Source organism: Gopherus flavomarginatus, chromosome 6 (assembly GCF_025201925.1).
Source record: "Gopherus flavomarginatus isolate rGopFla2 chromosome 6, rGopFla2.mat.asm, whole genome shotgun sequence".
Classification (NCBI taxonomy): Eukaryota; Metazoa; Chordata; order Testudines; family Testudinidae; genus Gopherus; species Gopherus flavomarginatus.
Genome location: NC_066622.1, coordinates 64077405 through 64096182, shown reverse-complemented (window position 1 = coordinate 64096182; position 18778 = coordinate 64077405). Strand labels below are relative to the sequence as shown.

The window sequence follows — 18778 nt, the reverse complement described above, 5'->3', positions numbered from 1 at the left end:
ATCCCAGTGTTCTATGCAGAATCTATCAGTCTCCTTTACTTTTCTCAGAATAGACAGCTGAGACAACTGTTTCATCCCAGCCAGGACTCTTGTACCAGCCTGTCTGGGGCCATTTCCAATGGATAAGCTAGAGTCTCCCACATCAACCTGGCCCCATATCAGTGTATTGTGCTATTTCCCTCACAGCACTGCCCAACAGATTGTCCCAGGGATGGACCAGGGCACACAGGCAAATGCCCTTGTGAGTGCAAATAATGTCAGGATATGGAATAATCGCATGGTGCCCCTTATGCACCCAGCCCCCCCCCCACCCAGAGACTCCCCCCCAGCCAGAGAATTCCCCCCCATCACCCAACCCCCTAGGTCTGTCCCTCCAGCATCCTGACCCGCCCCCCCAAACTGGGCTGCCACATGTGCCTGCCCTTCAGAGAGGGACTGCCCCCTCCAGCATCCAGTCCCGCATCCAGGGACTACCCCCATGCACCCAGTCCCCCACTTAGGGACTGCCCTTCAGCACCTGCACCCAGCCCCCACAAGGACTCCCCCCAGCACTCAATCTCCCCATCCAAGCTTGGAAGGATAAATTTTTATTGGTAAATGTCAATAATTGTTGATTTCACTGCACACGCGCGTGCACACACACACACACAGCGCAATGAAAAAAATATTTACATTGTTAATCATCAGAATTTACAGATAGGCAAAGTAAGAAAAATGCTGCTTGAGAACTAGTTACAGTTTGATGTAAGGATATTTACTTTGTGCATTTTGTCATGCAATGTTGACAATTTGTGCTTTAATGGTTATAAAGCTTTAATTTTTTTGAATCTCAATGTTTACTGCCATTAAATAATTATTGTCTGACCACTCCTTATTTACAGACTCTCCTGCAACTGTGAACATTTCACTAGATAAAAATTGGAAAAACATGTTTAAAACCCACAATTTTGCACAACTGTGAACATTTGAACAAATAAAAATAGAGAAAAATGCTTAAAAATAAACATCAAATGTTATCAATCAAAATTATAAAAAACACACTGAATTCTGCCAAGCCTGCCCATAAGGAGTAGGGAAGAGTGTAAAGTCCCATGGGGGAAGAGGGGAAGTGTGTAGGGCTGTGCGAGGAAGTGAGGCTTTGAGGATACTGGGAGACATGGGGGAGAGGGGTTAAGCTGTACATTTTGTTGCATAAGAAATGTCACCTTGACTCTGTACATCCTAGTTTTTTAACATTTGTTGTTTGGTTTTTGTTCTACAATTAATATTGCCCCTTTGCCCCGTGGTAGCAGATTTTGCAGCAGGTCATTTTCCCATTGTAGGAGAATTTGGTGACCCAGAGTCAGGGTATTTTCTAGTGTAATATAATAATCTTTTACAGTGTGTGCATAGGTCCTATTTCCTTCTGTGTTCTCATCATATTACCATGCAACATCTGTTCCTATTGGTGTTTGGTCAGCAGGGAATGACCCTGGTCCTGTCTGCTCCCTCCAGGAAAAACAAAATGGAACCAAAAAAAAAAAAAAGTATTAATATGGGGGAAAAAATCCACAAAAATCACTTAATATTTTTTTTAAATATTTGATCTCCCATCACTGTGAGGGCTTCAGCAGTGCTGGGAATGGTCATTTAATAATCAGAATAGGAACAAGAAACACTTCAACAATTTTTTTAAGGCACTGAAATAACTCCACTTCTCATGAACAAATGCACAAAATGGGTGAGCTATGTCATGAATCACACCTGACTTTGAAAAGCACTTACCAATCTCACTGTCACACTGACTTCTCTCCTTCATTGTCACTGCCCTTCACTCTCCCTGCCCATCACCTGTGTGTGTGTGTGACAATTAGTGCAACCCATTCTTCCATGTTGGTAAGGTGTGTGCCCCAAGCACCAGGTTATAGTTATTCTCACACTCACGCTGAGGCCCAATGACTATGGAAGTATTTCTATACAATGGAACAGCTTCTACAGGGGAGACTGAGAGAACTCGCATTAGAATAGCCCAGAGCTCAGTGGTGAACGCCTGCTGGTGAGTGGTGGGAGACCACCTGTTCAAATCCTTTTCCCCCGAGGCAGGCAGGAAGGGGGGAATTGAGCCAGGATGTGGGAGACCCAGGTTAAGTGCTTGTTGTAACCACAAGGCTAACAGTTATAAGGTAGGCAGCTGCAGAAGCTCTTCCTCCTGACAGATTTTGAATGGGACCCGAGTGGGTAGGAGGCCTCTGAGCACACCTTCTGGATTAGACTCTGCAGGCATGATAGGTATATGGACGTCTGTCTGCCCTTGTTCTGTAGATTGCACTGGGGCTCTTGGTGGGAGACAGGCATCCGGCTACCAAGAGTGAGGCAGAACTCAGGCACCTAGGACCTTTCACCAAGAAAATTCAGGTGCCTACACGGTTAGGTAGGTGGGGGTGAACCGCAATGATACCAAAACTGGGATTTAGGCACCTAGATTGACTTGTGAATCTGGCCTCAGATACTCTGGTGATGGACACAGCATAAGGCCTGATGGACACACAGCATCTGTAGCAGCATAACAAAGTCAGTTTTGGATGGGATTTTTTTTTTTACTGATACGGTTATACTGGTACAACCTCCAGAGTGGACACAGTTACAGCAGTGTCAATATATTTATACAAGTTCAGCTGTGTGAGAAGAAGGGGAGCGGAAGAAAGGGAAAGCAAACTAACAAAAATGTTATGAAATTTTTATATAATGAAAAACCACATGAAATTTTTTTTCATTAAAAATCTTTTTAACACTTCTTTCTCTAGATCCTCACATCCAGGCTAGGTATAAATTGTGCTGATTCTTTCTCCACAACATAGCTAAGATGCAGCCTCCTCCATCCACACACACAGCTGAAATGCTTATCCAAGCTCTCATTACTGTGTATCTCAATTGCCACAACATCCTTTTCTTTGTCCTTGACAATGCCACCTTGCCTGCTCATGTCCACTCAGAATGCTGCTGCAAAGTCATTCTCTTAACCCACCACTTTGCCCATGTCACCCCTCTCTTTGCATCCCTCCACTGATTCCCCCTTCTCTACCACATCAAACATAACCTGCTTGTCTTCATTTTCAAGGCCCTTTCTGACTTATCTCCACCCAATTATCATCTCTCATTCACTATTAAAAGGTCGACTCCCACCTCCAATCAGCCCATGGGACCACCCTCCATCACCCCCTTGTTACATTGCAAATAAGCACCTTCATGCTTCCTCTCATGTTGCCCCTCAGGCCTCAGAGGAACTACCCATAAACATCCACAAAACTCCCTCTTTCTTCTCCTTCAAATCCCTGCTTACAACTCTTCTTTGCCCTGATGTCTACAAAAGGCTGGACAACAGTTAGGCCACAAGTGTTCCAAGACCACCACCTTTCCTGCTGAGCAGTGCTGTCTCTTTGTTTCCTTGTGCTACCCTATCTGGCTGGCTGTATCCAGCTGTTGGCTTAGACTGTACGCTCTCAGGTGCAGGGACCATCATTTCATTCTGTTTGTATCGCACCTAACACAGTGGAGTCCTGGTCCATAAGTTGGACTCCTAGACACTATGCTAATAAAAATAACAGAGAAATAATAAAATAATAATGTAGCTAATACCTACTTCCAGGACCCTTTATGCTGCCAGAGTGGTATGAAGGGGCTTCAGTGTAACTGACAACCAGGCCCACTTTACAACTCAATGTTCTCTGAGGTGGGTCAATGGCCAGGTATAAGGGACCACTGAAATTGAAAAGGTATCCATTACAATGTGGTCATCTAGCCCACCTGAAGCCTATAAGCTTTGGCAGACAAGCTGTTGGGGGATGAGAGGGAAGCTGAAGGGCTAGCAGCCAGACATAAACAAGGGATTCTTTATGCAGAGATCTTTACTCAGCTTTCTCTGAATATCTAGAAAAGCTTATACTGTACATCTGGGATTTTCCATGGAGTCTGAGGGAGGGAGGTACCCAACTCTGATGGAATTTCAATACTTATAAAGAAATCCCCATTCTTATCTGGCTTATCATGACAAATCCCAAAGGGAAATGGCTGCCTTGCAGATTGAACTCTACCACATCAATCTTTACCTAAATCTTAAACATGGCCCAGCTGGATATTCAGTTTAAGTCCATGAGTGGTAATCTTATTATACCACTTTTGTTGGCCATGTGATCACTGGCTGTGTTGCAGCATTCTATGGGAAACGTGTTGGAATTCTCCAATATTCCCGTCTAATAATATATCCATGCCTTGAAAGCCATCAAAACCAATGGAGATGATTATTGGATTCAGCTTTAAACATCCTTCAATACTTTATTGACATAACTGACATTAATTATGACTGAGAAAAAGGCAGAGAGGAAAGAAACACACAGAGATATTTAATAAAACGTAGTTGGGAAATCCTATGAGTTGAGATTAGGTGTATGGGGGCTGGTCAGTGACAATGTTTCTGATTATTAGTGTGCGTTTGAGTGGTGTGTTCATGTTACTTTAACAAAGAGGTTTATATGTGAATTTTCTCTTAATTTTAATAAAGCTCACCCTTTGTATATGACAACAATCACTTCCAATACTCCCTCTCCATTTCAGATGGCAGAGCATCTGGAGGGAATAACAGAATAAGTGAGATGAGATTTTACTTTGTCATATTTACAATGGCATTGCCCCTATTAACTGACAAATGTTTTTATTATGACAGAGGAATACACACACACAGATCTTTCTAAAGAGGCCAGATAAAAATTAATCTGAAGCCTTGCACTTTTATTTCCTCTTTCATTCAGGTATATCAAAGCTGTTGAATCAACAGCCACTCAACATCACAACCATCTTAAGAAAAAAGAAAATCAGTAGAAGAATATAAGAACAACCACACTGAGTCAAACCAATGGTCCATCTAGCCCAGTATCCTGTCTTCTGACAGTTGCCCATTGTGAGAGGATCCCCTGGGTACACAACCTAGAATTGGGATACCACTGTGCCCCCTTAACTCCCCAGCCTGGGCGACCTCTCACAATGCTTTGCCAGTGACAAACAGCAAACCCCTCCAGGCACTGTTATCACTCAGTACAATAGCATGTGCAGCTCCACACCCAGCTAAATTGCATGAAAGGCACCAGCAAATCTCCCAAGCCCTGAGCCTCACACCTCAGATCTATACCAGCTTGCCCTAGTCAGAAGCCTGACCAGTGTTAGTTTATTACCCAGTCCACCCCTCCCTTGATGTGGGGAGGACACACACTGGCCTTTGTAACCAGAGCTGAGATTTTCCAAGCACTTCAACCAAAACATATTGTTTTCGGTAAAATATAAAGCAGATTTAACAACTATGGAAAGATAGATTTTGAGTGATTATAAGTGGTAGGCACAAACGGTCAGAGATAGGTACCAAAGAAAATAAAAGGTAAAGCGCACAGTCTAAATCTTACACCTCATTAGACTAGGCAGTATTTAGATCAAGCAGTTTTCTCACCCCACTGGAAAAAATAGTGGAAAAACAACATTGCTTGCCTCATAACCTAAGTCGTGCAGAACACAATGCCATCCACAGCCTCAGAAACCACCCTGACATTATCATCAAAGAGGCGGATAAAGGAGTTGCTGTTGTCATCATGAACAGGTCTGACTACCAAAAGGAGGCCGCCAGACAACTCTCCAACACCAAATTCTACAGGCCACTTCCCTTCTCTACTTACGCTACATTGATGACATCTTCATCATCTGGACCCATAGGAAGGAGACTCTGGAAAAATTCCACCACGATTTCAACAACTTCCACCCCACCATCAACCTCAGCCTGGACCAATCTACATGGGAGGTCCACTTCCTAGACACCACAGTGCAAATAAGTGATGGTCACATTAACATCACCCTATACCGAAAACCTACCAACCGCTATGCCTACCTTCATGCCTCCAGCTTCCATCCCGGGCACACCACACGATCCATTGTCTACAGCCAAGTGCTGAGGTACAACCGCACCTGCTCTAACCCCTCAGACAGAGACCAACACCTACAAAATCTCCACCAAGCATTCTCAAAACTACAATACCGGCACAAGGAAATAAGGAAACAGATCAACAGAGCCAGACGTGTACCCAGAAGCCTCCTAACTGCAAGACATACCCAAGAAAGAAACCAACAGGACTCCACTGGCTATCACATACAGTCCCCAGCTAAAACCCCTCCAACGCATTGTCAGGGATCTACAACCCATCCTGGACAATGATCCCACACTTTCACAGGCTTTGGGTGGCAGGCCAGTCCTCGCCCACAGAGAACCTGCCAACCTGAAGCATATTCTCACCAGTAACTGCACACCACACCATAGGAACTCTAGCTCAGGAACCAATCCATGCAACAAACCTCGATGCCAACTCTGCCCACATATCTACACCAGCGATACCAATCACAGGACCTAACCAGATCAGCCACACATCACCGGTTCATTCACCTACACGTCCACCAATGTAATATATGCCAGCAATGCCCCTCTGCTATATACATTGGCCAAACTGGACAGTCTCTACGGAAAAGGATAAATGGACACAAATCAGATATTAGGAATGGCAATATACAAAAACCTGTAGGAGAACACTTCAACCTCCCTGGCCACACAATAGCAGACCTTAAGGTGGCCATCCTGCAGCAAAAAAACTTCAGGACCAGACTTCAAAGAGAAACTGCTGAGCTTCAGTTCATCTGCAAATTTGACACCATCAGCTCAGGATTAAACAAAGACTGTGAATGGCTTGCCAACTACAAAACCAGTTTCTCCTCCTTTGGTTTTCACACCTCAACTACTAGAACAGGGCCTCATCCTCCCTGACTGAACTAACTTCGTTATCTTTAGCTTGCTTCTTGCTTGCATATATATACCTGCCCCTGGAAATTTCCACTACATGCATCCAACGGAGTGGGTATTCACCCACGAAAGCTCATGCTCCAAAACGTCTGTTCGTCTATAAGGTGCCACAGGATTCTCTGCTGCTTTTACCTTTCTAATATATCTTTATTGAGATGAGGTAACCAGAACTGCATGAAGTATTCAAGATGTGGGCATATCATGGAATTATATAGTGGCATTACGATATTTTGTTTTACTATATATCCCTTTCCTAATAAATAGTTCCTAATATTGTTAGTTTTTGTACTGTAACTGTATGTCAAGCACATGTTTTCAGATCTCTTTCTTGAGTGTAACAGCTAATTTAGACCCCATCATTTTGTATGTATAGTTGGGATTATTTTTTCCACTGGTCATCACTCTGCATTTATCAACACTGAATATCATCTGCCATTTTGTTGCCCAGTCATCCAGTTCTGGGAGAGTCCTTTGTAACTCTTCCCAGTCAGCTTTGGATTGAACTATTCTGAATCATCTGCAAAATTTTCTACCTCACTGTTCACCCCCTTTTTCTGATCATTTATGAATATGTTGAACAGAACAGATCTTTGAGGGATCCTGCTAATTACCTCTCTCCACTGTGAAAACTGACCATTTATTCCTACCCTTTGTTTCCTATTTTTTAACCAGTTACTGATTCATGAGAAGACCTTTCCTTTTATCTCATGACTGCTTATTTTGCGAAGAGCCTTTGGTGAGGGACTGTGCCAAAGACTTTCCGAGAGTCCAAGTAAACTATATCCACTGGATCACTCTTGTCCACATGCTTGTTGACATCCTCAATGAATTAGATTGCTGAGGCACAATTTCCCTTTCCCACCAGTTTGTCTGGTTCTAAATTTAGGCTTACCAGCAAATACTTTCAAGAATCACCTCTGGAGCATTTTTTTTTTTAAATCAGTATTATGTTAGATTCCCTCCAGTCACAGAATCACAGAATCACAGAATATCAGGGTTGGAAGGGACCTCAGGAGGTCATCTAGTCCAACCCCCTGCTTAAAGCAGGACCAATCCCCAACAGAATCATCCCAGCCAGGGCTTTGTCAAGCCTGACCTTAAAAACGTCTAAGGAAGGACAGTCCACCACCTTCCTAGGTAACGCATTCCAGTGCTTCACCACCCACCTAGTGAAAACATTTTTCCTAATATCTAACCTAAACCTCCCCCACTGCAACCTGAGACCATTACTCCTTGACCTGTCATCTAGTACTACTGAGAACAGTCTAGATCCATCCTCTTTGGAACCCCCCTTCAGGTAGTTGAAAGCAGCTATCAAATCCCTCCTCATTCTTCTCTTCTGCAGATTAAACAAACCCAGTTCCTTCAGCCTCTCCTCATAAGTCATGTGCTCCAGCCCCTTAATCATTTTTGTTGCCCTCCACTGGACTCTTTCCAATTTTTCCACATCCCTCTTCTGGTGTGGGGCCCAAAACTGGACACAATACTCCACATGACGCCTCACCAATGCTGAATAGAAGGGACTGATCACATCCCTCGATCTGCTGGCAATGCCCCTATTTATATAGCCCAAAATGCCATTAGCCTTCCTGGCAACAAGGGCACACTGTTGACTCATATCCAGCTTCTCAGCCTCTGTAACTCCTAGGTCCTTTTCTGCAGAACTGCTGCCTAGCCATTCGGTTCCTGGTCTGGAGCAGCGCATGGGATTCCTTCCATCCTAAGTGCAGGACTCTGCACTTGTCCGTGTTGAACCTCATCAGATTTATTTTGGTCCAAGCCTCTAATTTGTCTAGGTCCCTCTGTATACTATCCCTACTCTCCAGCATATCTACTACTCCTTCCAGCTTAGTGTAATCTGCAAACTTGCTGAGGGTGCAGTCCACGCCACCCTCCAGATCATTAATGAAGATATTGAACAAAATCTGCCCCAGGACCGACCCTTGGGGCACTCCACTTGATACCGGCTGCCAATTAGATAGGGAGCCATTGATCACCACCCGTTGAGCTGGACGATCTAGCCAGTTTTCTATCCACCTGATAGTCCAGTCATCCCAACCATACTACTTTAACTTGCCAGCAAGAATACTGTGGGAGATCATATCAAAAGCTTTGCTAAAGTCAAGGAATAACATGTCCACTGCTGTCCCCTTATCCACAGGGGCAGTTATCTCGTCATAGAAGGCAATTAGGTTAGTCAGGCAATGGGTTCTCAACTTACAATGAGGGGTGTTGTTCTGGAATGTGCACAGCACATTCCTTGAGCCACGCAGGTCACAGCAAAGCCTGGTGGCTAGTAACCTTCTTGGGTACTCTGCCATGTGCAGTGTAATCCATTCTGTGCATGAGCATTAGGCTCCAGCCAGTCTGAAGAGTGTAACTCTTTATTGAACAGAACATTTTAAATGTTGCTCCTCCTAAGACAGAGGTCCCCAAACTAGAGGGGCATGGAGGAATGTTAAGGGAGTGCGGCAGGCTCTGGTCAGCCCCCACGGGAGATGGGGAGGAGCACCACCCAATCCGACAGCACTCCCAGCTCTGCTCCAACCCCAGATGCAGTCCCATCTCCTAGCCCCATCCCTAGCCTCAGTGTGGCTCCACACCCAGATGTGGTCCCAGCTGTTGGCCCTCACCATGGCCCAGCTGCAACTTCACTCCCGCCTCTGCCCCCAGTCTCAGCCCACGGCCACGGTCCATTCCCGGTCCTGGCCCCAGCCCCAGCCCCAGCCGCACCCTCAGGTGCAGCTCCAGCCTCAGCCCCTTTATCTCTGTTCACACATTTGACCCCCTCAGGAACCGCAGCCCCACTCTGAGCACCAGCTCAGGGGAGGGCTGGGGAGAGGGGAGCAGACAGGGGTAAGGCAGGGGCACAACTATGAAAAGTTTCTGGCCACTGTCCTAAGAGGTAATGGGTGTCAGGCACATGGGGGGATAAATGTTAGTGAGATCCTTTGGGGTCTGAACAGAGCCATGGCTTGATTCCCCAAGCGCGCACAAAAATTTGTTGGAAAATCCATCAATTTTAAGAAAAATGGTTGGGGGGAAGCTATATCTTAGGAACCCCTTTGTCAAATGACCCCTAATTTGGTCATTAACCCTATTCCTTGCTCCCATAAGGCACAGCAACTTACAAGGCAATCCAAGTATCTATGCAGATTTGAGAGCACTAAGAAATGTCATCCTTAAAACAGAAAGAGCTTCTCAATTTTAACTACAGTGGAGCTGGTGCTCCCACACAACTTGCCAGCTCTGCTGGCCTGAGGTTTCTTTCTTGCACAGCTTGTCTGCACTGAGGGCAGGAGACATCTGTATGTGATCCCTTTCAGCAGGGGAGCTGCAGGCTAGAAAGAAACTGCACTGACAGTCTAGAGTGACAGGTTCTGATGTCGCAAGTAGCTTCACTCTGGAGACTTTTCCTAGGCTTCCCTGAGGCCCCGGCTCCATCTGGACAGTGGAAAAGGGCAAGTCTCACTTTCCTCAGCTCAGAGATATGCTCCACCTGCACAGCAACTGGGAGGTTCCCTTCCAGAAACTGATTCATGCGGTTTGCTGAGATGCTAGGAAGCCATTCAGAGAGTCACAGCCCTGGAGTCTTTTGTGAAAATGTAGCACTGCCGACCTCCATGAGTCATCCCCTTCAAAATAATGAAATTAACCCCCAAATCGTGTGGTGGTGTTTTTTTTAAAGATTATATCATGTTTTTGGTCTCTTTAGATGTCTGGGGAACGCCCCCCCTCCGTCATCCCCAGCGTGTGAGAGACAATTAGCTGCCCCCTCACCCACATCTACGGAGTGAATTGATGTCTGCAACACTGCACAAACGCCCACCCCCTCATTTGCCCGGCCCCCAGTCCAGCAATTAATCTGCCCCTAATCCTCATATCAATTCACTCCCCCACAGCCCCCGCATCAGTTCTGCCCCCCAGATCTGACTGACCCTTCAATCCTGCCCAGCCCCCACGTCAATCCCCCACCACATCTGCCCCTTCCTCCGCCCCCATATCAGTTCCACCCTCATATCCGCCCTCCAGCCTCACCTCTGCTTCTCTGGCAGCTCCTGGGGCTCTTCATGTCCCTCTCCCAGGCCTGGGGGCTGCCACGGGGTCCCCTCTCTCCCCTTCCCGGCCGGGTGGTGCCGGGAGAAGCAGAGATGAGCTGACTGCTACTCAGAGGAGGAGGAGGAGGAGACAGCGCAGAGCTCTGCCACCCTCGCGTGGGATCACAGAATTTGCTTCCCACCACGATTTGCTACTTTGCTGTTACTGAGCAGGCTGGAGAGACCGGAACATGCTCAGTCACATCTGCTGAGGCCGCTGCCCTCGCTTGCATCCCAATCAGCTCACTGCAATCAAAGTGAGCAAAGGGGGAAGGGGGTGGAATTTGTGCAGGAGCCAGATAGGGGCGCCAGCCATCCAGTTTTCCACCAGAACTCGTGGTCGAAAAGGGACCCTGGCAGCTCTGGTCAGTAGGGCTGCCCAGAGGATTCAGGGGGCCTGGGGCAAAGCAAGGGAGCTGCAGCACTTGTACTCACCTGGCAGCGGTCCAGGTCTTTTGCGGCATTTCAGCAGTGGGGGGCCCTTCAGTCACTCTGCATCTTTAGCAGCATTGAAGAGCCCCCCACTGCCAAAGACCCAGACCGCCACTGGGCCAGGGCAAATTGCCCCACTTGCACCACCCCCTGCCCCAGGCCGCCCTGCTGGTCAGCACCAGAGCCCGGGTCTAAGGCAGGCTCCCTACCTGCTCTGGCTCTGCACTACTACCAGGTCCCTGCAGCCCCTAGGCAGTGGTTCTCAACCCTTTTGTCTGACGGGTGCCAGATGAAGGACCGTGGCAGTGGTCGAGCATCCGCCAAAATGCTGCCGAAATTCGGTGGCAACGCCTCTCGATGATGTCATCGAGAGGCGTCGCAGCAGCATTTCAGTGGATGCTCGACCACTGGCCAGGACGTGGGCTCGCCCGCAGGCACCGCATTGCGGACCCCTGCCCTAGGCTTGTTTCTGTGTATCTCTCCAGGAACACCTGGAGGGGGGAAGGGAAAAGGTTTATTTCCCTTTGTTATGAGACTCAAGGGATTTGGGTCTTGGGGTCCCCAGGGAAGGTTTGGGGGGACCAGAGTGCCCCAAAACACTCTAATTTTTTGGGTGGTGGCAGCTTTACCAGGTCCAAGCTGGTAACTAAGCTGGGAGGTTTTCATGCTAACCCCCATATTTTGGACGCTAAGGTCCAAATCTGGGACTAGGTTATGATACAAGTCCACTCAGTCCTACTTATTGGGCAGCCAGGGGCAGCTCCAGGCACCAGCACGCCAAGCGAGTGGTGCTGTGCTGGCCGCCGCGAAGGCGGCAGGCGGGTTGCCTTCGATAGCATGCCTGTGGAGGGTCCACTGGTCCCGCGGTTTCAGCGGACCTCCCGCATGCATGCCACCGAATCCGCGGGACCGGAGACCTCCTGCAGATAAGCTACCAAAGGCAGCCTGCCTGCCGTGCCTGGGGCAGCAAAATACCTAGAGCCGCCCCTGTGGGCAGCTATTCACTCAGACAAACAAGGATGGTTACAATTTGCAGGAGATAATGCTGCCTGCTTCTTGTTTACAATGAGTGAGAACAGGCATTCACATGGCACTACTGTAGCTGGCGTTGCAAGATATTTACATGCCAGATGCACTAAAGAGTCATATGTCTATTCATGCTTCAACCACCATTCTAGAGGACATGCATCCATGCTGATGATGCGTTCTGCTTAATAACGATACAAAGCAGTGCAGACTGACGCATGTTCATTTTCATCATCTGAGTCAGATGCCACCAGCAGAAGGTTCGTTTTCTTTTTTGGTAGTTTGGGTTCTGTAGTTTCCGCATCAAAGTGTTGCTCTTTCAAGACTTCTAAAAGCATGTTCCACACCTTATCTCTCTCCAATTTTGGATGGCATTTCAGATTCTTAATCCTTGAGTAGAATGCTGTAGCTATTTTTAGAATTCTCACATCGGTACCTTCTTTGCGTTTTGTCAAATCTGCTGTGAAAGTGTTTTTAAAACTAATATATGTTAGGTCATCACCAGGGACTGCTATGACACGAAATATATGCAGAATTCGGATAAAACAGAGCAGGAGACATACAATTCTCCCCCCAAGGAATACAGTCACAAATTTAATTGATGCATATTTTTTTAACAAGCATCATCAGCACGGAAATACGTCCTCTGGAATGGTGACCGACGCACCGAAGGGGCATAAGAATGTTTATCATATCTGGCATGTAAATACCTTGCAACGCCAGCTACAAAAATGCCATACAAATGCCTGTTCTCACTTTCAGGTAACATTGTAAATAAGAAGCAGGCAGCAGTATCTTCTATCAATGTAAACAAACTTTTTTGTCTTAGCAATTGGTAGAATAAGAAGTAGGACTAAGTGGATTTGTAGGCTCTAAAGTTTTACACTGTTTTATTTTTGAGTGCAGTTATGAAATCAAAAAAATTGCATTTGTAAGTTGCACTTTAACAATAAAGAGATTGTGCTTCAGTACTTGTATGAGGTGAATTGAAAAATACTATTTCTTTTATAATTTTTACAGTGCATATATTTGTAATAAAAATAATATAAAGCGAGCACGGTGCACTTTGTATTGTTTGTTGTAACTGAAATCAATATTGAAAATGTAGAAAAACATCCAAAAATATTTAATACATTCAATTGATAATCTATTATTATAAGTGCAATCACTCACAATTAATTTTTTTTAGTTAATTGCATAAAACCACAATTTGAAGACTTCAGTAACTCAGACATAGGTTAGGAGTTTGTTATAGAAGTGGATGGGTAGGATTCTGTAGCCTGCTTTGTGCAGGAGGTCAGACTAGATGATCATATTGGTCCCTTCTGACCCTAAAGTCTGAGTCTATGCCGTTAACTGGGATTAATTGACAGCCCTAGTAGCAGGGTTTGTTTGCTTCGCTACTGGAATGAGCTGCTCTCCCAGCTTTCTCCCATGGGTAGCTCATTCTGACAGGTGGGGTGTAACGACGGAAACAGTGACCGCTCCAGATTCCCGACTTTGGCTGCACCGAGCATGCGCAGATGAACTGAGCATGCGCAGTAACCTTTGGTGTCGCCGCTGCCCTCTCTCTGCCCTCACTTCTGCTTACGATTTGCTGCCTCCTCTTTGGGGGGCTTTAAAAGCACCAAGGGGGGCAAATCGCAGCGGGGGGGCTGCCAGGGTCTGAGCAGGGGGCAAAAATTTACTGGCCAGGGGGGATCAAACTGCTGTAGATAGCGGCGGGAGAGGGGTTGAAGGGGGAAAATCGGGGGTCGAGGGTGGTAGCCGGGGTTAAGCCCGGGGAGGGAGACGCTGCCAGACCCTGTGCGGGGACAAACCCCCCGTTTAGGGAGGGGGAGAGGGGGGAACAGCGACCCCTGGGGATGAGCCATCCGCTGTGCTCGAAAATCTGGGGGTGTCGGGGGTTGTGGTGGGGGCAGAGCCTGTTTTCGTTCTGCTCCCAGGACGCTGCATGTCAGCCCCGGAGCAGGGGGCGGGTTCCTGGGGCTGGGTCTTAAAGGCACAGACCTCCCAATTCCTATATTGTCAAAGCTCAGACACCGCAGCTCCTCTCTGTCTCACACAAGTGTTGCAGGGCTGTTATTGCTCCAGCCAGGAGGCTGAATGCAGTGAAATATTGTACAGACGCCCCCTCCCTCCCTCAAACTCTGCCTCTCACGTTTTGACTTTGTAAAAGTGTCTCTGTCAGTTTCTATGTCTGTATGAAATCACTGCAGCTTCTTTCTCTTACACAACGTGCTGAGTTGCTAACTCCCTCCCAGAGCCCACATGTCTGCACCCCCTGCTATACCCCAGGTCAGAGCCTGCACCCCTCACTCAAACACCCAGCCCAGTACAAGGGCACTGCTTACAACCCGGGAGCTGCCAGACGGGCACTGTCCAGCCCAGCCCTGTGCTGCCATCCTGCTTCTTCCCCTTCGGTGTGGGCCCATGCTGCACCATGCTACCCCCCTGCCCAGCACCCCTCTGGCTCCCTACGCCCAGTGCCACACCACCCAGAGACCCCGCCACACACACCCCTGCCCAGCACCCCTCTGACTCCCTACACCCAGTGCCACACCACCCAGAGACCCCGCCACACACACCCCTGCCCAGCACCCCTCTGACTACCTACACCCAGTGCCACACCACCCAGAGACCCCTCCACACACGCCTGCCCAGCACCCCTCTGACTCCCTACGCCCAGTACCACACCACCCAAAGACCCCTCCACACACTCCTGCCCAGCACCCCTCTGACTACCTACACCCAGTGCCACAGCACCCAGAGACCCCTCCACACACTCCTGCCCAGCACCCCTCTGACTCCCTACGCCCAGTACCACACCACCCAGAGACCCCCCCACACTCCTGCCCAGCACCCCTCTGACTACCTACACCCAGTGCCACACCACCCAGAGACCCCCCCACACACCCCTGCCCAGCACCCCTCTGACTCCCTACGCCCAGTGCCACACCATCCAGAGACCCCCACACACACACCCCTGCCCAGCACCCCTCTGGCTCCCTACGCCCAGTGCCACACCATCCAGAGACACCCCCCCACACACCCCTGCCCAGCACCCTTCTGGCTCCCTACGCCCAGTGCCACACCACCCAGAGACCCCCCGACACACACCCCTGCCCAGCACCCCTCTGACTACCTACGCCCAGTTCCACACCACCCAGAGACCCCCACTAACCCCCGTGCCCAGTGCCCTCCCAGACCACTTCCCCACCTACTCAGAACCCCCCAACAGATCCTCTTACTGCCCAGTCACCCCCTAGCTGAAGACCTCCCACAGCCCTTCCACAACTGAGCCCCCCCACAGATCCCCTCACTGCTGCCCCAACACACACAGATCTCCCCACGCCCCCACTGCCCAGCATCCCCCCAGACCCACTAGAGACCTACCCTCCCACATGCAGTGGTGAGCTGAAGCCAGTTCCCACAGCTCCAAGAACCGGTTGCTAAAATCAGACCTCCGTGGAGAACCGGTTGTTAAAGGGCCAGGAGGTGGGCAAAGAACTCCAGTCCGCAGGCTGGACCCAGGACCGGCACTAGTGTTTTTAGCGCTCTAGGCGCACGGCCATTTTGCCATCCCGCGCGCTGATCCGCGGCTCCACTGGAGCTGCCGCAGGCATGCCTGCGAGAGGTCCATTGGAGCCTCGGGAGCAGCGGACTGTCCACAGGAATGTCTGCTGCAGGTCCACTGGAGCCGCCTGCCACCCCACCCCCAGCAAAATGCCGCCCCCCAATAATCCTGGCGCCCTAGACGATTGCCTAGGCCACCTAAATGGAAGCGCCGGCCCTGGCTGGACCATCCTGTTGCTCCCAGGATTCCCAGCTGAGGAGGCTGAGGCTCCCCTGGCCCTTGCCCCGTTTCCCCCCACTGCAGCGTGTTCAGCCACCGACATCAGCTTGGCAGCTCAGCTGAGCTTGAGAGTGTTGTCCTGCTGCCGCTTTTTGAGAGGCCTGGCAAGGTGGCGGGGGTGTGTGTGTCCTGCTGCAAGCTCCAGGGCTGGCCAGAGGAGAGGGGAGGGGGCAAGCGGGGCAACTGGCCTGGGCCCTGGAGGGGCCCCCAGCCCCACCAGTATGTCTCCCCCAGCCCCAGCTCCCCACCCTTAAATCAGAACTTTTTATAGTGAACTGGTTGTTAAGATTTTGGCAGCTCATCACTGGCCACACCCTAACCCCCAGCCACAATAGCCAGCCCTGATGGGAGGCTGAGCTGGCAGCGCAGCCAGAGCTGGTCCTGGGGCAGGAAAACTCCGGCCCCTTGGGAGTGGTGCAATCAGCCAGGCTGAAGCACAGCCTACCCAGGCCAAGCTCCCTCAGGACCCAGTTCAGCCTCTCCCCACCCCCTACTGTCCTCTGTGACTGGCCGAGACTGGCCCAGCCTCTGCACCAGTCCCAGGTGGCTCTTCCCCCGGGGAGGCAGGTGGGGCCCCACAGGTCCCAGGCAGTGGAGACAGCTCAGAGCTGAAGCATTGCTGGGGAGCAGGGCAGATCCCTGAGACATGACTCCCGAGATCCCACCCAGCCCACCCACACCCATTGGCCCCGTGGCCACCAGCCTTGCCAAGCGCTCGAGTGCGCGCGCGCGCGCACACACACACACACGCACACACTTCTCTCTCCCTGCTTTCCTATCACTAGTTATGTTACTACAGGATGAAATGTAGACATCCCATAAAATAGCTAGTTCCACACTGTTCTTCAGACCTCAGATCACTGAAATGCAGCTTGGCATTTGAGATACTGTAGTACAGTTTGCAATATCACAGAAACCTTCCTCTCTCCAAGTTTACATCTCACCACACCCTTTAGCAATAACGTAAGCATTAAACAGGTTCTGAATCAGTCATTTTTCTTCCCAATTTAGTTTTAACAAAAATGCTGCAACATAAGTAGCTATGGGAGATGGCAGTGCAACTACTAGGTATCAATGGGGGAAAAGTGTGCAAGTAATGTCCTGGATATACTGGCATGGCTGGCTTTAGGCCAATTCAACCAATTCCACTGAATCAGGCCCTGCCCCGGTTCATTGTACCAGCAAGAGCGAGTGCGCTGTACTGGGGTGGTTCGGCTTCCCCAGGGGGCAATTTAAAGGGCTTGGGGCTCCCAGCAGGGGCTGGAGCGAGCCCTGCATCCCCTGCCCTATCTCCAGCCAACCATCCCCTGCCCTGTCTCCAGGCAACCCCTGCCACACACCCTTGCCTGAAGCCAGCCAGTCCTGCACTCCTCTGTCTCCAGCCCTGCCAACCCATGCCTCAGCCTCCTGTGGCCCTGCCTGAAGCCAGCCAGCCCACCCCACCCCACACATACCTATCTCCAGCCATCCCCACACCCCTTGCCCTGCCTGCAGCCAGACCCTTCCTCCAGTCAGACCCTGCCCTGCCTCCAGCCAGCCCCATGTCCACTGCTGCCCTGCAGTTCCCAGGGTAGTAACCCTGCACACCTGCTTCAATGAGGGGGGCAAGGAGCAGCTGGGACCCACACCTGTGTACACCCTAGGGTAACCAGACAGCAAGTATGAGAAATCGGGATGGGGTGGAGGGTAATAGGATCCTATATAAGAAATAAATCAGAAAATTGGGACTGTCCCTATAAAATCAGGACATCTGGTCACCCTAGTACACCCCCAGGGAGTGGCGGGGACCCACACATGTGAAACAGAGCTCATTTCTAGTTCAGACCCATCTGTTTAAAAAAGAACTTTAGGTAGGGTTAACATAAATCTCTATTTTCCCAGATATGTCAGGCTTTTTGGGTCTTAAATCGCCATCCAGGAAAATACGGACGTATGGTAACCTTATTGGTACAAAAAATACATACTGTGGCACATATCTTAAATCAGAACTTGTTATAGGGAACCGGTTGCTAAGAAATGAATGGCTTTATTTTACACTTTTTTTTTTTTAGTCATCCATGACGGAGCCCCACCAAAAATGTTCAAATTGGGCCCTGCACTTCCTAAAGCCAGCCCTGAACACCGCCCTAGTGTGGGGGTGAGAGCGCCTCCGGGATCCTGACATCCCAGCACTTTACACACCTTCCTGGAGCCTCCCAACCTCTCTTTTACACAGTTCATTATTATACCTTGTCTTACAAACGCCAAACACCATTACATGTGCACAAAGATATGGTATTGTTTTCAATCACTCATTCCTGCACTTCTTTTCGTTTGTTTATTCTTTCTTTCTTTTTCTTCTGCATTTAAAAGTGGGCTTTCATTTGGATTCTATGGCTGTTATAACCATATTACATTGTGTACTCTGCTTCTCACATATGGGTTCATTGAGAACATTTATTAATAAACATGTGAAATATGACTGTAACTGGTACCCTTCTATGTAGGTCACTCGGAACTGGG

At 49.1% G+C, this 18778-nt stretch overlaps 1 protein-coding gene across 4 annotated transcripts in view; it reads right to left on the bottom strand.

Moving 5' to 3' along the window:
- LOC127054221 (nuclear factor 7, brain-like) overlaps positions 1-11118 on the bottom strand; it is a 34372-nt gene extending 23254 nt beyond the window's left edge. Inside the window, exons 1-3 of one of the 4 annotated variants that reach the window (XM_050960246.1) lie at positions 10904-11118; positions 4543-4602; positions 3616-3738 (exon numbers count right to left, since the gene is read on the bottom strand). The gene's annotated coding sequence lies outside the window, so the exon portion shown is untranslated. The remainder of the gene's footprint in view (positions 1-3615; positions 3739-4542; positions 4603-10903) is intronic. The other 3 variants (XM_050960245.1, XM_050960247.1, XM_050960244.1) reach the window with 3 other exon arrangements.
- Between the last annotated feature and the right edge of the window lie 7660 nt (positions 11119-18778).